The sequence below is a fragment of the Salvelinus sp. IW2-2015 genome, linkage group LG2 (assembly GCF_002910315.2).
Source record: "Salvelinus sp. IW2-2015 linkage group LG2, ASM291031v2, whole genome shotgun sequence".
Lineage (NCBI taxonomy): Eukaryota > Metazoa > Chordata > Actinopteri > Salmoniformes > Salmonidae > Salvelinus > Salvelinus sp. IW2-2015.
In genome coordinates this window covers 34,235,348-34,256,169 of record NC_036839.1, presented here as the reverse complement: position 1 = coordinate 34,256,169, position 20,822 = coordinate 34,235,348, and the positions used below count along the sequence as shown (strand labels likewise).

General features: G+C 40.0%; 1 long non-coding RNA gene across 1 annotated transcript; it reads left to right on the top strand.

Moving 5' to 3' along the window:
- Positions 1–5,107: 5,107 nt before the first annotated feature.
- On the top strand, positions 5,108–20,366 carry LOC111978871 (uncharacterized). Its single transcript, XR_002879246.2, has 4 exons — positions 5,108–5,552; positions 19,010–19,257; positions 19,323–19,447; positions 19,586–20,366. It is a non-coding gene; the product is annotated as an uncharacterized lncRNA (long non-coding RNA).
- Positions 20,367–20,822: the final 456 nt, after the last annotated feature.

Here is a 20,822-nt window from a genome sequence, read left to right as displayed (position 1 = left end):
AGATGATGGAATGATAGTCCCTAAACCACCAGTCACATGGTTTAGAATAAAACTCAGGCAAGTACATACAGGGGAGAGGTTAACTATTAACAACACAATATATATATACACACGTAGCTCAAGCTAAAATGTTCAGTAGCATTAAGCTACAGGCAATATTAATCCATTTGCTGATGTTAAGCTGTGTAGATTCTTATGCTTAAAATTTTAGGATTTGTCTTTTTCTATGGAGGTTGCTGACGGATATTGCTAATGCTCAACCACCTTGCAAAACCAGTGGTTATTCACAACCAATCTCTTCCACTGGCAATAACATTTTGTAAGGAAACTTGACATGCTAATAATGTAATTTACTTAAATTTCTCCTCGTGATGAGAAAACATTCCTCTTACGACCTTTCAGTAGAGGAGTCTTCCGGGGGTTCTGTCCCATCATAATAGTTCTCCTGATCAGTCTAATGTTGATTCATCTGAACGTCCATGTTGATCTTGATGCTCCAAGCCTCTAATCTGGGGTCCACTCTGAGAACCTCCATTAATGCTTTCTTCACTCTGAGGTCGTCCACTCTGTGTGTGTGTTCATCCTGTGAGCGTTCTGATTCTAGTTTATGCATTGCTCTGTCCTCTTCCTCTGTCTTTTTGTCTGCAGCCTCTTCATAGTACACATCATACAGATATTCCCGATATGACTTGCCTATGGATGTTCCACAAACCCAAGATAACTGTCGAGTCAATCCTAATGTCAAAGTAATGGATATTTGATTAGATTTTTTCCCCCATAATAATTATAGGTGACTTACCCGAGAACACATTACTTGGAGACGGAATGTTGCTGCTTCTTCTTTTGTCCAGTTTTTTTTATCTTTGCATGATAGTTGCTCTTTGGGGTTTGTGGATCGGAGACACACAAACCAGTCACCATCAATGAGTGCGGTTATCACCCATAAAAGTCCAGCTGAAAATGACCTCAAGAAAAACATGCAACAATGAACAAAACTGCATTCCCCCCTACAGATTTTCATGCTCTGTGGGCCCATCATCATCACGACAAAACACAGTATAAGGCAAGGCAGCGCCATATAAACTGTGCAAGCTATTTTGTTTTAATACGGCTGACAAGGACAGGTGAAGTCCAGTTTGAAAATGTACTGGGAAATTATGAAAAGGGCAACAATGGCAAAAGCCTGTAGCAAACAACTTCATCAAAAATTCAGAGTTTAGGACTGGGTGATCGGCGTGTGCTGGCATATCAGCTCAAATAACAACACCTCCCCTTGGTCAAAATTATGTATGGAGTGGTGCTCTGTGATTGTTTCATGTGCTGGTTGTCTTTTTATAACTATATCTTAAAGGTGGGGTTACTGAGGTAAGGTGTCGTATTTCCCCTTATGGAAACTGCCCTAAGACATTTGATACAGCCCACAGGTTTCACCTACTTGCTACCACTTGCCAGTGGTATGCAGTCTTCTCACCTGAAGTATGTTTGTTAGTGTGCATCCCATCCAGATATTTTTTTTTATAGTGAAATATTACATCACACAACAAAGGGCCAATCCCAACTAACTGCAGTTGAGATTACATTAAAAGTACATACCCTATGCATAGTGCAAGTGATCAATGCTGTTTGAGATTCTTTATTATAACAATTTTGAACATCTCCAGAGACGTTTGACCTCTGTCATTGCCAACAAAGGGTATATAACAAAGTATTGAGATAAACTTTTGTTATTGACCAAATACTTATTTTCCACCATAATTTGCAAATAAATTCATNAACGACCTTCAGTTTCTCCTGGTCAGGTCACATGGTCTTTCCATTGAATACATTAAGTGTAATTCATAAGACTGACTTATCTCTGCTGGGTCATGACTTATCTCTGCTGGGTCATGTTATTTCTAATCCTAATTAAATAAAATCAATTTAGTCTCAAATAAATAATGAAACATGTTCAATTTGGTTTAAATAATGCAAAAACAGTGTTGGAGAAGACAGTAAAAGTGCAATATGTGCCATGTAAAAAAGCTAACGTTTAAGTTCCTTGCTCAGAACATGAGAACATATGAAAGCTGGTGGTTCCTTTTAACATGAGTCTTCAATATTCCCAGTTAATAAGTTTTAGGTTGTAGTTATTATAGGACTATTTCTCTCTATACCACTTGTATTTCATAGACCTTTGACTATTGGATGTTCTTATAGGCACTATAGTATTGCCAGCCTAATCTTGGGAGTTGATAGCACTGTATTTCAAGCATTGCGAAATGCTGCTGGCAAACGGAGGAAAGTGCAGTTTGAATGAATGCTTACAAGCCTGCTGCTGCCTACCACTGCTCAGTCAGACTGCTCTATCAAATCATAGACTTAATTATAATAAACACACAGAAATACAAGCTTTAGGTCATTCATTTGGTCAAAACTGGAAACGAGAAGTGACACAATTTCAGGCACTGCATTGATTATATGCAACGCAGGACAAGCTAGTAATATCAACCATGTGTAGTTAACTAGTGATTATGTTAAGATAAACTTATCTTATATAAAAAAAAATGTAATGCTAGCTAGCAACTAACCATGGCTCCTTGCTGCCTGCACTCGCGTAACAGGTGGTCAGCCTGCCACGAAGTCTCCTCGTGGATTGCAATATAATCGGCGTCCAAAAATGCCGATTAATGAAAACTTGAAATCGGCCCTAATTAAATCGGCTAATCCAATTAAATCGGTCAACCTCTAATAGGAACACCTTAATATTGACTTGCACTCCCCCCTTTTGCCCTCAGAACAACCTCAATTCTTCGGGGCATGGACTCTTCAAGGTGTCAAAAGCGTTCCACAGGGATGCTGGCCCATGTTGACTCCAATGCTTCCCACAGTTGTGTCAAATTCGCTGGATGTCCTTTGGGTGGTGGACACTCTTGATACACATGGGAAACTTTTGAGTGTGAAAAACCCAGCAGTGTTGCAGTTCTTGACACAAACCAGTGCACCTGGCACCTACTACCATACCCTGTTCAAAAGCACTTACATGTTTTGTCTTGCCCATTCACCATCTGAATCTTGCACAGATACAAAATACAAGTCTCAAGGCTTAAAAATCCTTCTTTAACCTCTCTCCTCCCCTTCATCTACACTGATTGAAGTGGATTTAACAAGTGACATCAATAAGGGATCATAGCTTTCACCTGGATTCACTTGGTCAGTCTATGTCATGGAAAGAGCAGGTGTTCTTAATGTTTTGCATACATGTGTATTAAAGTAGTCAAAAGTTTACAATTTTCCTATTCCTAGCACACAATGACTAAATCAAGCTTGTGACTACGAAACTGTTAGGATGCATTTGCGGTTTGTTTCGGTTGTGTTTCAGATTATTTACCATTAATTTCTATTGGGCACAATAATGTATTGTGTAATTTTTATTGTAAATAATAGAATATGTTTCTGAATACTGCTACATTAATGTGGATACTACCATGATTACGGATAATAATGAATGAATCGTGAATAATGATGAGTGAAAAAGAGTGAAAAAGAAGCACAAATTGGCCTGTGATGGTCATGAAATTTTGTCAGCCGGTGATTGTCAAGCAAATAACTGCCGGTCCCATTGTAATTTACTGTTAATTAACAAACACGTTTAGCATCTCCTGGCTTCCATGCATAACCTACAAGCCACTGATGCAGAACTTTGAAACATCTACATTTTTAAAAAAAAGTCTAAAATAATTTTAATATAACCTACACCATCACAATAAATCCATTATTTATTTTAGACAGGTCTAAATAAACATGATATGAAGAAAATGTAGTCTATTTCAGAAGAACAGAATAGAATACTCTGAGTTGTCCTTATGTTAGGCCCTGATCTGGCTATGCCATATGGTTGTTGGCTACACTAGTTAATTTAGCAGACAAGATTTGCTTAGAATTCTGTGGCATTATATTTTATAGTATGAAAAATAGAATTGAACAGAGCTGAATGAAATAGAAAGGATATTTTCTGGGAGTGTGCACACATGCAGCTATTCTGTGTTGAGCAGTTAGCAAAGAAACAGGTCCTCCTATACACTTAATTTAGAATTATTTATGCAACTTTAGTTGTGATAAACATTGGCTGCATGATGCGACGCTAATGATGATTTGAAAAAAGTCCCATGAAAGATCATGAGCTCTGCTTTGTTTCTTAAGCAGGTCTCTCATTCACAATTTGACAAGCACTTGATAATATTCTCACCAGGCCTCAAATTTACCCAGTGGCATCCCCCTTATGTGGCCATAATAAAATCCATGCCTTTTGTGGCCAAAGTGACTGTTCTGCCCTTGGGCTGAATATAATAATTCCTTTCTCCTGGCTGCCAATTGCCATGCTCCAAAGCACCTCTCACTCACATGGCTCTCTCAGATATCTCAATTCTTATTAGCCAATGCCCATCACATGATCAGGTCCTTTTCACAGGCATCTCCGATTTAGGCTACAAGTGAACAAGACACATCGGGGACCCAACTGCACGAGTCCTTATCGAATTCCAAGGTTCATATTGAAGATGTTTGAAGAACTCCACACATGTACATTTCCTCAGCCAACAAGATGAGTAGGCCTAACGAACAGCAAACACACTAACCTATGTCAATCTACTATCCCGAATAGTACAACAGTTGACATATTCTATTGGTCAATGTGTCCTGTGCCAGATATAAATATTCCTAATATACTCTGGGATAGTTGAGAAATAAATATTCCAAACACACTCAAACAGTTGTGGGATGTGATAGAACCCAAATTAATACAAGACTAGCATCAACAACAACAAAAAACTGCAACAGATCAGCACGCTTAGCTTAAAATGTTGATAAACTATTAGGCTATTTCTTCATATTATAAGCACAGCAATGTGCACAAGGCAGTAGGCTATTAGCACGAATGTTCCAAAATGCAATCAATTAGCGGGAACACACCATTCTCAAAAGGCTTTACACCCCGGTTGTAAAGCGGATGTGCTTAATTTTAAGAAGTTATTTGGCCACTTTATTTGTGATACAAACCTTATTTAAATATACAACTATGTTCTATGCTACATGAGGTGTGTGACTATGATTTTTAAAAGTTGCAAAACAAAGGCATGCGCTGTTTCTTGCCTTACTGCACAGGCTGGGCATTATTGACCAGTGATAATACATCATTCACAAGTGAAAGGCTACATGCTGACCAGACCGGACAAGTCGCGTGCGCGAGCGTCGCAAAATAAATGTAGAAAACCATGTTCTTCAATTATTGCGCGCGCCACCGAGCGTCTGCGATGCCAAGGGCTAATAGAACTCCTTTCTATGTCCTCATTGGTTTATAGAAGCAGGTACCCACGTGCCATCTTATTGGTTATACCCACGTGGGTGATTGAAAGACGAAATGTTTTGCCGGTTGTCTGGTAAAAGTGTAGATGCCAATCACCATATAAATTCAAAGATGGTAAAAGCCTGGAAGGAGGAGAGGTGACTAGAAACGATTCGGTTGGCCATTTTATGTGTGGATTAATTGTCGGAGTAGAGGTCCTTGTCCATTTCAGGTAAAATAACACTCAATGTTTATATCCCAGGACAAATTAGCTAGCAAGTGCAAGCTAACTAGCTAAATTGCCATACATGTTTAACGCTTTTCGACCTGTCCCCAAATTAATGTAATTGGTTCAGAGTTTGTTTTGATATTTTAACATGTGTGTCGTGATCGCTTTTGGTGTAGGGGGACAAAATAAATTATGCATGATAGCGCACGCGCGCAGCCGGTTTGGGTTCCGTAAAAATAGTCACCCATCAGACTATTCTTAATTTTTATTTTGTCATTGCATATAGGCCTACTCAGACCTGATGCCAGAACGAATCAGTTGGATGAGCATTTGATTTCCATAGGTGGGCCCGTTTCTTTCACAAGACGTCCTATGTGTTCACGCGCTTGCACGCATTTAGGCGGCTCATGAGTTTCAAGTTTGGGGAAGTTTACAATTTATCCTGCCATTTCTACCGATATTTATATGCACATTTTTCGTGGAAGCTTAATTTAAATAATAACGTTTTCGTTTCTCTAAATCATTGTCCTGTGGTTAATCATACAAATCTGAAGTAAAGTTATACATATCTAAAAGTTCTAATTAAACTATGGCAGAACACTAGCCCCTCAACGTCTTGCAAGGAGCAGGTCTCGAACCCTTGCCCTTCTAGCCCGAAGTTCAGCGCGCTATCGACTGTGCTGTAAAAGCATGCTCAAGCGACAGAGTTGATATCCGCGTTTATAAACCCTGGGTCGTTACAAACATTTCAAATTATACTCGAGACACATTATCTTCAAACATATTTTAGACACTTTTCACTGACAGTTGCCACTCAATCAGCGAGACCTAAACAAAATAAAAAGAAGCTAATGATCCTCTGCGGCCAAGTCATACTCCCTGGTCATGTATTCTGAAATATTTTATTTAGACAGGAACATCAATTTACTTTATGGCAATCCACCAGCATCCTCGCAGTTCACTGCGTTTCAAACTCATAAGACACCCTCCTCCACTTACCCTCGCTTTATGCACTTGGGGGAATCCCCGCGGCCATTTTTTGTCGTCTGTCCAAATGATTAGCCAAGCAAGGGAAGTCGGCAACGTAAGCACCTCAGCCCTGGTTTTTGATCGAGTTTGCGAGAGTACAATTATGTTAACTCCGGGTCCTGGAAATCCCCAGAAAGTGTGCTACATGACGGCTCAAACACTTATCATAAAATATATTATGCTTTTGTTTGGTTAACTTTAAGAAACGTTAGCTTGCACATACAACTTTCCCTTACATCACTCTTATACTTTGTACATTTCGATTTACCTGATATAGTCGGATGGCTAACATTCGATGTCTGCGGATTCATTGTCTTCTAGCCAAGCCATGAAATGCAATCATAATTGACTGTAGCACATATAAAACACACGCGACAGCTACCAGTTGTTCCATGAAGAATGAATGACACATTTTCGGGTAAGAGCGTCCATTTCAAATTCATTCATTCTTCAACTCGTCAGTGGTCATGATACTTCACCAGAGGAGTCCACTAAATGTGAGGGTTTAGTGGAGAGGGTGTGTCTTAAGTGTTTGGAATGCAGGCATTCCTTAACAATTCGTAAGAAGTTGAAACCAGATATCAGTGGGCAATTTAATGACGAGATGCCTTCGCCCTAACAATGGGAGTCTGTCCCAAAGGCGGGAACGCAGGCTGCGACAATTTTAGGTCTGAATATTATTCCAATAGAAACTCATTGGGCTTATAATGGACAGATTTTGGCGATAGTGAGCCTTCTCGCTTCGCCTCTTCTTCTCTGATGAAACTATATTACAAGAGAAAGCACCCGAGCGAGCGAAACAGCGCCTCTCCTATATGTAGCCCATGTATCTGATGCTGTCTGGACATAAATAGTATGACATGCCATACTCTTTTGGTCCAGCCAGCTTCAGATAAATGGTCTACAAATACTGAGACAGAGAGGCGCTGTTTCGCTCGCTCGGGTGCTTTAACTGAGATTGATGCATCTTTCTGTCGGTGCGCGTCTCGGCCAAATAAATTATTAATATTTCAAAAATGTATTTGGACGGGCAAGGAGGTACGATAGGGCGGGCCAGGACCCCCAAGGCCCGCCCTGCATATACTAAATAACATATGTGTGAAATTGGTTTTGATTTAGAATGGACCATTATCAATCACCTGTCTCCGATCAGGGGCAGTGGTGAAAAAATATACGTTGCACTTAAAAAGCGAATGGAGGATGCTTTTCCTGCGGTTTATTTTCATGCCAGCCAGGTAGGCTATACCCCTGTTGCGCAACATGAGCTCTTGGGCTCTCAGTGAAGTGTTTGATTTGATTTTCGATTTCATTTGCATTGATGTCGGAGTGATTTAGAGGGACAATAGAGTGCTGAGTACCAGGCAGTTAGCAGGTTTGGTAGACTACTAATGACCATCAGCAGAATCAGAACTTGGAGAAGTCTAGTTATCGCGACTAAACGGTCAAGTAGAATTTGACTGCGGTCATGACTTGCTGGTGACTGTGGCAGTAAAATGGTCACCATAACAGTCCTAGGCACAAAGATCATCCCCCCCCCCCCCCCACCCCAACCTAAATGCTAACCTCTCACCATTACAAATGACAGTTGAGGTTGGCATTTTTGGGGGGGTAGGATATTTATGCCTCTAACTTAATCACTCATTCATTCATGATTATCCGTAATCATGATGGCACCACATTCACATTCACATTCATATATTTATAATAAAAGTGACTCCAAATTGACACAATACATTATTTACCAGACTGGCCATCTGGCATTTCAGGCAAATGCCAGATGGGCTGATCCATTTTTAGCCCATTGGGCCTGTCTAACTTGGGATTTTTGTGCAAAATAATAATTATCTGGCTAATACTCGCGGCCTCATAATGACTGACATGGAGTTGAAGACTAAAACATTTCCCTTAGAGCCTATTCTAGAAATCAATATACACTCTTAAAATAAAGGATTCCAAAAGGGATCTTCAGCTGGCCCCCTTTTTGGTTCCAGGGAGAACCCTCTGTGGAAAGGGTCCTGTATGGACCCAAAAACGGTTCTTCAAAGGGTTCTCCTATAGGGACAGCTGAAGAACCCTTTTAGGTTCTAGATAGCACCTTTTTTTTAAGAGTACAGTCATTACTAAGCTTTTTCCCACATTGCATGCAGTGCGTTTTACACATTACCCCAGTATCAGTGAAAATGATAGACACTGCTTGTGAGAACATCAATTATTTATATACAACATATTGAAATAAACAAAAGAAGATGTTGGTGACTCGAGGCTCTTCATGACAAACTCTTTGACTTGAACTGTCACATTATTTCCAGGGCCAGATTAGCAAGGGAGGATGTTTTGTGCAGGTGTTTTCATTCTGACATGTACATGACTCCTAACCCTAAAACTGTTTCTGAGAAACACACCGCTTCCTTCCCACACAGAGGTTTTCATGACACTGTAGCCCTGCAGTGCATGGGCCTACTCTGTTAAATTTGGGTCAGATCTTCATTTTCCACTCTGAGCAAAAAGGCCGTTTTGTGTTCGGGCTACGTTTAAAACAGTTCAAAACTGAGTTGAAATCATGCATGCAAGGTGAGCATATGTTGTTAAGAATATCTTAATGCTTGCTGTATATAAGTTATSCATGTTCCTTTTTGAAAAATACAACTTTGTTGTGGTGAATATATCACATGCCTGTATCTCTACCTTATAAGAGCAAATGCCAGATGGGCTGGTCCATTTTTAGCCCAGTGGGCCTATCTAACTTATTTTTCTTGCGCAAAATGATAATTAATTATCTGGCTAATACCAGGGGCCTAAAGAAAAAAAATGGACCGGCAGGGGGGTCTCAAGTTTTGAAAAAAATGGGCCGGTGTGTTAGAAATGCCATGTCCAATTTACGGTCCCGGTCTGCCGCTGTTTACCATTCAGATAATTCTGTGCCAAAATAAATTAAACACAACCAAAACCAACTGCAAATGCATCCAACAAGTTTCTAGAGTCACACGCTTGAGTCATTGCGTGCTAGGAATATGGGATCAAATACTACACTTTTGACTACTTTCTAAATACACATTGCTAAGTAATAATATCACATTGACCATTTCCTTTGTTTCACAATCATACCATTTCAATCTTCTTTTCTAGCAGTTTTTTTACCTTTATTTAACTAGGCAAGTCAGTTATGAGCAAATTCTTATTTTCAATTATGGCCTAGGAACAGCAGGGGCAGAATGACAGATTTTGACCTTGTCAGCTTGTAACCTTTCGGTTTCTAGTCCAACGCTCTAACCACTAGGCTACCTGCCGTTGTCTGGTGAGTGGTGGAATGAGTCAAATGTTGTTGCTGTGAATGTCTGCTTGAGAGAAATGCCAGCCACCAGAGTGTTGTTCTGATACTTTTAATCTGAAACTATATAAAAAGCGCAAATATGAAAATATATGTTGACTAATAAACTTGTTTATACATGGTCAGACTCGCTCAGTTGGAACCAACTTAAACTTGTGCCTTTTTTCCAATGTTGAATTCAATGTAATTGAGAACATGAGTGTCAATGTATTTTTTCGCAAAAAGTAATCGTCTTCTTTTTCAAAAGTATCTGTAATCTGATTACAATATTTTAGCTGGTAACGTAACTGATTACAATAAAAATATATATATATTATGTAATCAGATTACAAACTCCCCAACCTAGCCTGTCTGTCTGTACACACAGTACAGTATGTGCTGAAACCAAGTTCTGAAGCTCATGATCATTCTTTCAAGTAGCTTCAACAGGTACAATCCATTTTTTTTATCGGCAAGCACCATTGTTTTTTTGTGTGACTTTCCCTTGTGGTGTGCTTGCCTATCTGGGTGGTTAAATGTACTATCAATCTTCAGTGCAGAAGTATCCGTAATGCGATTGCTTTCTTTGGGTCTTTATCAAAAGTGAAAGTTATAGGCTACGCCAAATCATCAGTATATGCACACTCACACACAGTGGCCGAAATATGGCTTGCCTACTACTTACTTAAACTGCATACTATGTATTAATCGTACTACGTACTATTTACACTGTGTAAAATGTCCTGTTTCGGAGTTTGTACATGTATGTCAGAATATYTTTAATGATAAGAAGTAGAAGCTCCGTAGAGAAGTCAGAATAAAAACAGAGCTTGACCGGTCTTGATTAGTCAGCTCTGGGAGGTCATTGATCTTTACATACGCTAATAGCCCCTAACACCTTGTCTATTGTAATCATATCAAACCCCAGCTCAGCAGGCAATGTACTCCGAACATTTATTTAGTAGGCCTATAACTAGTTAATACATTTTTTAAACGTCTTACTAAGAATGATAGACTATAAAGTCAATGGAGTCTACATTCATACAATCATCAATTAAAGATCCAATATCAAACTTCAATTCAAACATTATTTGAAGTGCATTTAAAAAGCAACACACTTAAAACAATACAATGAATATACAAGCAGAGTAATAAAAATATTAAATGTTATCAAAGAATATAAAACACAAAGGTGTCATTGATTTAAGACCAAGCTAAAAAGGCTGGTTGACAAAGGGATTTTAACCTCTCATGCAGTTTCACAGTATCACAAATCAACCAAATCAAACTTTATTTGCCACATGCGCCGAATACAACAAATGTAGACTTTACTGTGAAATGCTTACAAGCCCTTAACCAACAGTGCAGTTCAAGTAGGCTAAAATAAAAAGTAACACAAAAAGAATAACAGTGATGAGGCTATATACAGGGCACCAGTACCGAGGCAGTGTGGAAGGGGTACAGGCTAGTTGAGGTAATCTGTACATGTAGGTGGGGGCAAAGTGACTATGCATAGGTAACAAACAAACAGCGAGCAGCAGCAGTGTACAGGGGGGGGGGGGTCAATGTAAATTTTCCAGTGGCCATTTGTATTAATTGTTCAGCAGTCTAATGGCTTGGGGGTAGAAGCTGTTGAGGAGCCTTTTGGTCCTAGACTTGGTGCTCCGGTACCGCTTACCGTGCAGTAACAGAGAAAACAGTCTATAACTTGGGTGACTGAAGTCTCTGACAATTTTATGGGCTTTCCTCTGACACCGCCTATTATTTAGGTCCTGGATATCAGGAAGCTTGGCCCCAGTGATGTACTGGGCCGTTCGCACTACTCTCTGTAGCGCCTTAAGGTCAGATGCCGAGCAGTTGCTATACCAGGCAGTGATGCAACCGGTCAGGATGATCTCGATGGTGCAGCTGTAGAACCTTTTGAGGATCTGGGGGCCCATACCAAATCTTTTCAGTCTCCTGAGGGGGAAAAGGTTTTGTCGTGCCCTCTTCATGACTGTCTTGGTATGTTTGGACCATGATAGTTTGTTGGTGATGTGGACACCAAGGAACTTGAAAGTCTTGACCTGCTCCACTACAGTTTCATATAAAAAGCAGATATTAAAACATTGTGAAATCCAACGTTTATAACCGCTACAATTTAAGAAATAAACCGTAGCTTTGCTCTCAAATTCCCAATGCTACGGCCCTTGATTTCTCATAGTTTCACCTCCAAGTAGCCTAATGCCTAAAAAGCACCCTGCCTGAAACTGGTACTACTACAGTTACTGTCTCTGTAGTCCTGGCAAACGGCACTTTATACCGGTAATATGCATAGCGCTTCATAATTATCTGAACTGGAATAAACTGTGCCTTATACAGATTTCAATGCCTTGCCCTAACCCTCAACAGGGGGTTTGAAATTATATTGATTTGGATGTTTCAGGAAACAATTTACACGAGCTATGACATGAGAAATGTGTGTGTTCCATGTGGACCAACAAGCACATCACAAGAGAACAACTGTGTTACTATGCCTGGTGTTAGCTTTACATCTGGTTGAATGCGTAGTAGGCCCGCCAGTGGTGAATCACTGTGCAAGTACACATGATGAAAAAAAACTTCTCCTTTGATCAGTGCTTATAACCTCTCCCAGCATGTCTACCTTATCATGTTCTGTCAGCTGAACAATGGTGAGATCCTTGTCTGGATACATTAATGTGAAGACTGTCACGTTCTGACCATAGTTCTTTTGTGTTTTCTTTGTTTTAGTGTTGGTCAGGACGTGAGCTGAGTGGGCATTCTATGTTGTGTGTCTAGTTTTCCCGTTTCTATGTTTGGCCTGATATGGTTCTCAATCAGAGGCAGGTGTTAGTCATTGTCTCTGATTGGGAACCATATTTAGGTAGCCTGTTTTGTGTTGGGTTTTATGGGTGGTTGTCTTCAGTCTTCGTGTGTCTGCACCAGACAGAACTGTTTCGGTTTTTCACATTTGTTGTTTTGTATTTTGTAGTGTTCACGTTTATTGTCTTTAATTAAACATTATGGACAATTACCACGCTGCGCTTTGGTCCTCTCCTTCGTCCACAGAAGAAAGCCGTTACAGAAGACACTATACAGGTCATTCCTTTCTTCACTTGCTATGAATAACATCTGTTTAGGGGGCAAGCAAATGATGTCTGAGCTCACTGCAAATTCAACACTGGTCAAATCCATATTCTCACTCTAATCAATGGCATGTAAGTACTTGGTAGCATCAGGACCTACAGTTGAAGTCGGAAGTTTACATACACTTAGGTTGGAGTCATTAAAACTTGTTTTTCAACCACTCCACAAATTTCTTGTTAACAAACTAGTTTTGGCAAGTCTGTTAGGACATCTACTTTGTGCATGACACAAGTAATTGTTCTAACAATTGTTTACAGTCAGATTATTTCACTTATAATTCACTGTATCACAATTCCAGTGGGTCAGAAGTTTACATACATTAAGTTGACTGTGCCTTTAAACAGCTTGGAAAATTCCCGAAAATGATGTCATGGCTTTAGAAGCTTCTGATAGGCTAATTGACATTTGATCAATTGGAGGTGTGCCTGTGGCTGGATTTCAAGGCCTACCTTCAAACTCGCTGCCTCTTTGCTTGACATCATGGGAAAATCAAAAGAAATCAGCCAAGACCTCAGGAAAAACAATTGTAGACCACAAGTCTGGTTCACCCTTGGGAGCAATTTCCAAACGCCTGAAGGTACCACGTTCATCTTTACAAACAATAGTACGCAAGTATAAACACCATGGGACCACGCAGCCGTCATACCGCTCAGGAAGGAGACGCGTTCTGTCTCCAAGATATGAACGTACTTTGGTGCGAAAAGTGCAAATCAATCCCAGAACAACAGCAAAGGACCTTGTGAAGATACTGGAGGAAACGGGTACAAAAGTATCTATATCCACAGTAAAACGAGTCCTACATCGACATAACCTGAAAGGTCACTCAGCAAGGAAGAAGCCATTGCTCTAAAACCGCCATAAAAAACTTGGCAACTGCACATGGGTACAAAGATTGTACTTTTTGGAGAAATGTCCTCTGGTCTGATGAAACAAAAATATAACTGTTTGGCCATAATGACCATTGTTATGTTTGGAGGAAAAAGGGGCACGCTTGCAAGCCGAAGAACACCATCCCAACCGTGAAGCACGGGGGTGGCAGCATCATGTTGTGGGGGTGCTTTGCTGCAGGAGGGACTGGTGCACTGCACAACATAGATGGCATCACGAGGGAGGGAAATGATGTGGATATATTGATGCAACATCTCAAGACATCAGTCAGGAAGTTAAAGCTTGGTCGCAAATTGGTCTTCCAAATGGACAATGACCCCAAGCATACTTCCAAAGTTGTGGCAAAATGGCTTAAGGACAACAAAGTCAAGGTTTTGGAGTGGCCATCACAAAGCCCTGACCTCAATCCTATAGAAAATGTGTGGGCAGAACTGAAAAAGTGTGTGCGAGCAAGGAGGCCTACAAACCTGATTCAGTTACACCAGCTCTGTCAGGAGGAATGGGCCAAAATTCACCCAATTTATTGTGGTAAGCTTGTGGAAGGCTACCCGAAACGTTTGACCCAAGTTAAACAATTTAAAGGCAATGCTACCAAATATTAATATTGTGTGTAAACTTCTGAACCACTGGGAATGTGATGAAAGAAATAAAAGCTGACATAAATCAATCTCTCTACTATCATTCTGACTACTATCATTCTGACATTTTCACATTCTTAAAATAAAGTGGTGATCCTAACTGACCTAAGACAGTGAATTTTAACTAGGATTAAATGTCAGGAATTGTGAAACTGAGAGCCAAATACATTTGGTAAGGTGTATGTAAACTTCCGACTTCAACTGTACATGTATGTCATCTCTCATGACCGCCTGGCCAGCATGCTCTCAACCTCTTGGGCAGTTAAAACCTTTTTTATTAGCTGAACTGAGATGCTGTGATTGTTGGTCTTCCGTTTACCTATGAAACCATTTTCTCGCTCAAATGGAAAGCACCAGAAACCATATACTGGACCATAGTTCAAAACACATTTCTTCAAGTGGCTATGGATATGCATATTTGGTGTGCAATACTGTTTACCATAGAACATTGCAAGCCTCTCACAGAATTGTTGCGAATGGCGATGAGCCTCTCCAACTAGCTCCATTGTGATACATCTTGTACATAAGATGTTACAGGTTTTGACAAAATGTGTCCAGCAATCATCATAGTCCCTTAAGAGTGAATAAGGAGTAAACGCATATCAAATTGTCCCATTCTTGTGCATTGAAATTAGAAAAACATGATGAGATTTTAGTGGGTAGTTGGACTATGTCTGTACATGCTTTCAGTGCATCAACTTTAAGCTGCATATTCCATCATCCACCGCACCGATAGTCTTCCAGATGGTAGAAAGGTGTTTTTCTGTCCCAGTTAAAGATTGTGCACAGGGCCCACTAAAGCCATGCCTATGGGCATGAAATATGGCTATTTAAATAGCTTAGAGAATCTGGCCTCAGTTTGTCTCTGTTTATTCTCTCTGTCTTCACCTGTGTCCACATACTCCCTTGCATTTTGTTAACTTCATTCTGACGTTGTCCGTCCAGTGCATGATGGAGTAATCTGCTTTTTCACCCCATTTCCAGGGAAATGTCTGTAAGCATTTGTTGCAGCTTGACCTGGATCTGTGTTGTTGAACATATAAATAGATGGTGGTGAAATCCCAAGTAGGCAACATGAAAGTTAAAAACATCACACTAACAAAAAAGTTTTTGAATGACATTGAAAATAAACGGGACTGAAAAGCACAGCAATAAAATGTCAAACTTTCTAAATTGTTATAATATATCCCTATTACACTTGTAGTTGGAGAATAGGCTACTGGGGGACGAGATTATGAATGCTTTTAAAGAGACACGTGACTCTGTAATATTAAATACACAGATACCATGTTCATCCTGCCAAAATAACTCCTGGGTCTGTTCTTGCTGCAATGGCAATTCCTCCGGAAAAGTGGCTGTGTCTTGCCGTTGAACTCTCCATTGATGAGTGAATTTATCATAGAACTTAGCTCTGAGTTTATAGTACGCGGTCTTTCCCAAAAGTCTATGGCAGTGGCCACACTTTCATGGGCCAAATCCTGGGTTTGAGAGAATTTGCCTTGTGCTTAGACATGATAGCGACATTAAATCTATTCTTACAGCCAATAGTCAATAAATAATATGTGCGGCAGAGATTCTATAGAATGACCGATATAGTGTTCCACCCGTGTGGATTCTGATGCATATAACCATTACTAATACACCACACTGACTCCCCAGATTCAACTGCAAATCGGTATTGGACTGAGAGAGAGGCATAAGTCGTCAGACTCCCCAGACAGAGAGAGCAAAGGAACGGGACATAAAAAAAGCGAAGGCGTCTCCAGAGACATATTATTTTATAAATGTAAACCAATCCATACAATTTCAATACAGTACTGACTTTTGAAAAGTTGAGACTTGTTCCACAGATTTTAGTGTGTGCTTTCTTAGCTTTGCGATTCCAGTGTTGCTTACTGGGCAGAATAACATAAGTGCCAAGTACGTTTATGTGGAGAAAAAGCGCTGTCAGAACAAATACCGAGTTAACCGTCCACTTCCACCACAGCCCTACCCAGAATATCTGCAATACACCACGGACAGTCACCTAGACCTTAGACTATTTTCACTGACTCTTCACACCTGCTTCTCAAGACTCTTTTTGCACCGACTCCCACTCACTCACCCACCACACACACAATTACCCTCTTCTTTGTACTACTCTTTATTATTGTTTTGATAAATGTCTTGATAGTGTATTTGTTTTATAAATGTCTATTCGACTGTTGAGGAGACCTGCAATTTTTGTTTATTTCATTACTTATTTTTTGGAAGGGGGTTTGGCAATATGTTTTATTTGTGTCTTATGTTGTACATTATTCTTATATTTATTCTTATTTTTTTCCATTTAGATGTTGTATTTTATCATTTGTTTGACTTTTGAACATTCTTTTTTGGTGGCATGGGTGGGCAACACAGTGCAATTGTATTTTGGGGGGTAGCCTATTTAATGTAACTTATGTCATTACTTCTTTTTGGAAGGGGGTTTGGGATATTTAAAAAAAAACATGTCTTGGCTTATCTTGTACGCTCTTTTTTTTCATTAGAGATGTATTTTATAATTAGACGTTTTGAACAATTGTRCTTCTTTTTGACAAATAAAAGGATGTTTATGTAGTAAGCACTTGGCCTTTCGTTGGTCACAGAATTAGCACCCATGTTAACACCCAAAGGTTCCCCTTATCCAACAGTCGGTGGAGAAACAAGCGTTTGAGGGATCAGAGATAAAACACTTAATTAAACTCTTCCGACTGGCATGGAAGTGGCTAGTCTTYAGAGGTGTAAGGATAATTAGGAGTCTGAAACTAGGGGATTTGGTGCAGTGTTCGCACGTACTGTTCAGTAAAAAGTATTCAGTATGCCACGGCCGACTCATACTACTTTTGGTGCGTCCAAGACAACTGCGAATTCTGAAACAAAACGAGTTCAGACTCACACCGAACCCAAACCGGCTGTGCGCGTGCGCCATCGTGCATAAATTAATTTTGTCCCCCTACACCAAACGCGATCATGACACGCAGGTTAAAATAGCAAAGCAAACTCTGAACCAATGACATTAATTTGGGGACAGGTCGAAAGTCAAGAGAAGAAAAAGCCTGGAAGGAAGAGAGATGACTAGAAACGATTTGGTTGACAGTTTTATGTGGGTTAATTGGCGGAGTAGAGGACCTTGTGCATTTCAGGTAAAATAACAACTCAATGTTTATATCCCAGGACAAATTAGCTAGCAACAGCAAGCTAGCTAAATAGGACAAATTAGCTAGCAAGCTAACTAGCTAAATTGCCATAAATGTTTAATGCTTTTCGACCTGTTCCCAAAGTAATATAATTGGTTCAGAGTTTGTTTTGATATTTTAACCTGTGTGTCGTGATCGCGTTTGGTGTGGGGGGACAAAATAAATTGATGCGTGATGGCGCACGCGCACAGCCAGTTAGGGGGTGTGGCAAAAGCAGATTTCTAAAGGATATTTTCATCTTGGTCACATGAAACCGCTCACATTTTAGAGTTTTAGAACAGTATGTTACAGCTAATTGCATTTTGGAACATTTTCACATAGCCTGCTGCCTGTGAGCACTGTTGCGCTTACAATGTGTGATAAATAATAGTTTATCAACATTTTAAGCTAAAAGTTCTGGGTCCAGATTCATAAAACCTTCTTAAGAATACATTTCTTCTTAACTGGCATTTTTTCCTTAACTATAGACTTAAGATGAAAGTTAAGCAAAGTTGCTATTCCTCAAAGGTTATTGTTCATTTTCTTGCGCTATTTCTTATGTTTCTCCTTAAGCATAAAGATAAGAAGATATTAGATTCTTGAAAATAAAGTTATTGGAAATGTTCTTAATTCCAAGATAGCTAAACCCTTGTCTTAAACTCAGGGCAGTGAGAGAAAAAGCTAATGAAAGCAATTGAACACGTTTAATTCACTCACAAACTTCATCTGAATGTTTCAGTATTGATTATTTTAAACCCAAGAACATGTTTTAGAACTGTAATCTCAGGAAGAAATATGCTAAAATGATTGCCATTGCTAGCTAGATAGCTAGCTAAAATGGTTGCCTAGCAACCAACATCATATTAGTAAGAAGATATTTGAGAAGTTCGTAAGAAAATCAATAAATCTTATGATATTGTTGAGGAATTGCACTTACTATCTTATGAATTTGAAGTGTTTTGTGAATCTGGGCCCTGATCTGTTGCATCAGCCTCATTTGCTTTGCCTGTGCTTTTTATTTGTATGTTTTATGTAGAGTAGGCCTAGTTGTATGAATATTGGATCTTTCTCCCCAGGACTGTCGCAGTCAGTTTGAACTGGGCCAGAATAGTTTTTTTTATCGTCCCCTGGACAACGGGACAACCTAGCTATATAGCCTACCCAGAGAGAAAGCACATCATTTGATCCTCACTCCCTCTTTCTGAAACATTTGAATGATTATTTCTCTGTTTCTCTCCCTGCCTGTGTTGGCTCTAGTAAACTCAACTGCAGTGCTCTCTCAACATCAATGACAGTGCTCAACACATCTCCAGCTCTTCCCCCTCCCTCCAACACTCACTCACCTCAGCAACAGCCTGTCTCACTGCCTGATAGTCAGTATGTGTGTATGCCAGCCTTTCTAGGAGTTGTGGCTGGAAGAGTTATGGTGGACACTGGAGGGCAAATTTACTGGCGCACATGTAGGAGCACATCATCATGAAGTTCATCTATAACAGTTGATTAAAGTAAGTTGATATCCAATCACCGTTAGAAATGCTTTATTATGCATTTAACACTTTGATTGCATTAGAGGTGAGCACCTATCAGATCCCCCTGCTGTCCTTCACCCCTCATGGCCATCGCTGGGGTCAGGAAGAAGTCATCCAGTCGAAGTAGGAGCCAAGTTCATCACCATGCAAAGCTCTACTGACCGAGGTAGACTATGCTTCCAGTAGCAACTGACTGACTGACTGTCAGGCAGACACACACATAGTCACATTTGAATTGACCTTATATTGACAGCACTCTACTTACCCTCTCCCTCCCATTCATCTCCCCGGTCTCCACCCTAAGTGCCAGGTGATCTGCCATCTTCTTCATAGTGGCCTCAGCTGGACCCCACAGCATAACCTCTAGGTCAGCTGGACCCCACCGCAACAAAAGCTTCACCGGAAGAGGAAGCGAGACATCCCACTCCCTCATTTTTTTCTGTTTCAATGAAGGTCAATGAACTAAGTAAACCAGACTCAGCTTTGATCGCATCTATGGGAGAGCCACCCCATTAAGTAGACAATGGTAAATGGACTGAGTGTAAATCTTCATTTATTCACCATCTTTAGCTTCACCCCGGCCCAGCCAGGGACTTAAACTCCACCCTCAGTGTATCCCCAAAGACGAAGGAAGCCCACCTGTGTAAGGTTCTGTATTTATTTTCTTAATCAACCTTGTGTTCTGTTTCGTTGTGTTCTTGAACGTAGCCCTGTCTTTCATTTTTGTTCATTGATTTCACCTGTGTTAGTTACTCACCTGGTCTCATCAGCTCCTTATTTAGTTCAGTTCATTCTGTTTGTGCCTTTGTGAGGTATTGTTCGTTTTGACTCTACTAAGCCTTTTCCTAGCTCGTTTGTGAGAATCAAGGCCTTCAGCCCTAGTTTTGATTCACCTGCTAGTTTTCCTACCTGTGTATGACCTTTGCCTGCTTGTGACCACGATTCCTGTCTTCTGCGAAGGCGAAATAAACAACTGCCGCGCTCTGCACGTGAATCTACACCTTTTTCTCCCTGAGTATTCATTACAACCTGCTTGCATTGCCCCTTCAGTACTGTTTACACCATATTTACTTGAACAATACAATTGTTGCTTAAGAGTCAATACTTTTAAACATACATCTTACTTCACAAGGGTGAAAATTCTACATTTCAATGCATATCAAGTTTTGCCTTGCCACTGTCAACATGAAAAGTTTACGTGAAGTATAATATAAATAACGCAACGTTAATATCATTAGTAACTTTTATTTGCCACGCCCAATCTGAACATTTAAACCACCACAAGTTATGTTATTAATGATATACCCTTATTGTACCCACGGGGACCTGTGATGGAGACATTGTCCTTAAGATTACACAGTCATTCGTGTCCTAAAATAACACTGGTGTTCAAGAAACAGGTTAGAATTAGTAGTGTGCAACTAGGTTTCCGCGAATATGGTTTCTAACATAAGAGTGACAGAACGTCACTGAAGAGCAAGTACATTTGTTTTGTAATTATATTTACAGAATACATAATTGGCCATATGACTATGTAACAC